The sequence below is a fragment of the Heptranchias perlo genome, chromosome 12 (genome assembly GCF_035084215.1).
Source record: "Heptranchias perlo isolate sHepPer1 chromosome 12, sHepPer1.hap1, whole genome shotgun sequence".
In the NCBI taxonomy this organism is placed as follows: Eukaryota; Metazoa; Chordata; class Chondrichthyes; order Hexanchiformes; family Hexanchidae; genus Heptranchias; species Heptranchias perlo.
The window spans coordinates 67,464,426-67,466,925 of NC_090336.1; positions in this window are offsets into that span (position 1 = coordinate 67,464,426).

Genomic DNA, 2,500 nt, shown 5'->3' on the forward strand with positions numbered 1-2,500 from the left:
GGCTCGGCTCGGCTGGCTGGCTGGCTGGCTGGCTGGCTGGCTGGCTGGCTGGCTGGAAATGGGAAATAAAAACACAAGGCGTGTTAAAGGCTGGTTAAACTGTCGAAAGAAACAAGGCGTTAATGTTTCAGAAGCGCCTATTGAAAGGTGTCTCTCAAGCTGCTCCCTGACTGGGCCCTGTCCGTTGTCATGTTAATCGCTGGTTAAACTGTCGGAAGAAACAAGGCGTTAATGTTTCAGAAGCGCCTATTGAAAGGTGTCTCTCAAGCTGCTCCCTGACTGGGCCCTGTCCGTTGTCATGTTAATCCCAGGGCGGGGCGGGACTGCTTTGACCGGGAGACCTGTTTTCTGGGACGCAGGTGTGACATTCCAGGGAGGCACCTACTTTGTGCTGATTCGAAACGACCACGACAACGGCAACTTGCAGTTCTATATTACAACAACAACAACGCGCGTGTGGTAGTTGGGAGGGGCTGCGTTCGCGCTCTCCCCCCTGCATTGAAACTCAAAGTTCGATTTTCAATCCCATAGTCCACCAATCGGATGGGAGACGGTGTGTGTGTGTGTGTGTGTGTGTGTGTGTGTGTCAGTGTCAGTGTCAGTGTCAGTCAGTGTCTCTCTCTCTCTCTCTCACTCTTACTCAGAGCTGCTGTGGAAGGAAACCTTTTTAAAAAGAACTTGCATATTGAAAAAAAGATGTGTCTCAAGCTGCCGGGCCCTGTCCATTGTCACGTTAATGGCAGGACGGGGCAGGACTGCTTTGACCAGGAGACCTGTTTTCTGGGACGCAGGTGTGAGATTCCAGGGGACCTGCTTTGTGCTGATTTCCCTGCCTCCCTCCCTCCTCCCCAGGACTTCCTTCTGAACACCTTTGTCGTTTGAGCGAGGGCCAAAAGCCTGCCTGTGAAAGGGAAGGATCAGCCGGTCAGCCCCCTGCTGGTCGCTGCTGCCAGTGCAGCAGGCGTGCGTGTGTCCTCGGCCTCGTGTCCAGGTCCCTCAGGGACTTGAGGCAGCTCTCCCCGGTGGTCTCGTGGTCAGGACCGGGCTTCGAATCCCAGTCGGGGGGGGATGACTTTCTGCTGCAGATTAATTGGCATGAAGGAAAGTCTCCCCTCCTGAGCGTAAAGCTCCACCCTCACCACCACCGCCACCGCCTTTTCCTCCCCTTGACAAACGGACAGACAGACAGTCAGACAGTCAGTCCAGTTCGGGAGCGCAGCTTTCATTAAGCAATGGCATTTGTGACAACTCATCGTCTGACAGGTTGATGATTTCCCCACACGCCTCCTGCCGAATAAAAGGCTCACCCTCCCGGACACTACCCCCAGAATCACCCACCCCGCCCCCCCGGGGTGAATATTAAGCCCGAGAACACCGACTGTAACCAACCGCAGTGAAAAGTTGAAGTGGCAACTCATTAACCAGATTTATTTTGGGCAACTCATTAACCAGATTTTTTGTTCATTTGGTTTATGAGTTGCCAAGTGTAAATCTGGTTAATGAGTTGCCACTTCAACTTTTCACTGCGGTTGGTTACAGTCGGTGTTCTCGGGCTTAATATTCGCCCCAGGGGGGGTGTATAGCGGGCGATGGCCGGTGTGGAGTGCGTTTTTTGGGGGTTGATTTTCACTTTGCCTCGCTGGTGGAATTTGTGGGAGGCAGGCAAGGGGATTGGTGTGGGCTGGTGGGCGGCAAGGGAGATGCTTGCTTCGGGGTGTTATCCTCACTTTGGTCCGCTGGTGAGAGTAGGCAGCGGCAGGCTGGCAGGCAGGCAAGTGTGATGTAGTGTGGGGTGCAGTGCAGTGCAGTGCGGTGCTGCCCTGTTGTTTATGAAAGGTTGTAATGACACTGCTTTGCAGCTGACCATGTCCACTGATTTGTGACGCCCGTATGGAGGCTGATATCTCAGGAGGGCCGAGGCCGATTTCCTCCGGGGACGGCTCGTCGCGTGCGGCAGGACGAGGCGCAGCGGACGGTACCGAGCGCTCGGAGGTGCGGCGCTGCCCGCCGGAGGTACAGCGAAAGGCTGCAAACCGCTTTCCGCCTGCTAACTCGGCGGCCGTCAGACCGACCGACTCCGCTTTACCACCGGAGCTAGAGTCGGGCAAGGGGCACCGAAGGGTACCGGAAGGATCGCGTTCGCACGACGGGAAGTCGACTAGCGGGCCGCCGAAAGCGAGCCGGGGGCCCCCGGTTTTTCTGTCCCACCTGGAGACTGATATCTCAGGAAGGCCGAGGCCGATTTCCTCCGGGGACGGCTCGTCGCGTGCGGCAGGACGAGGCGCAGCGGACGGTACCGAGCGCTCGGAGGTGCGGCGCTGCCCGCCGGAGGTACAGCGAAAGTCTGCGAACCGCTTTCCGCCTCCTCTCACCGCACGGCTCTCCTTTTCACCCACTGGCGGATTTTCACCCTCCGACTGCTCGCTACCGTCCGCTGCGCCTGGTCCGGGCCCTGTCCATTGTCATGTTAATGGCAGGGCGGGGCAGGACTGCTTTCACC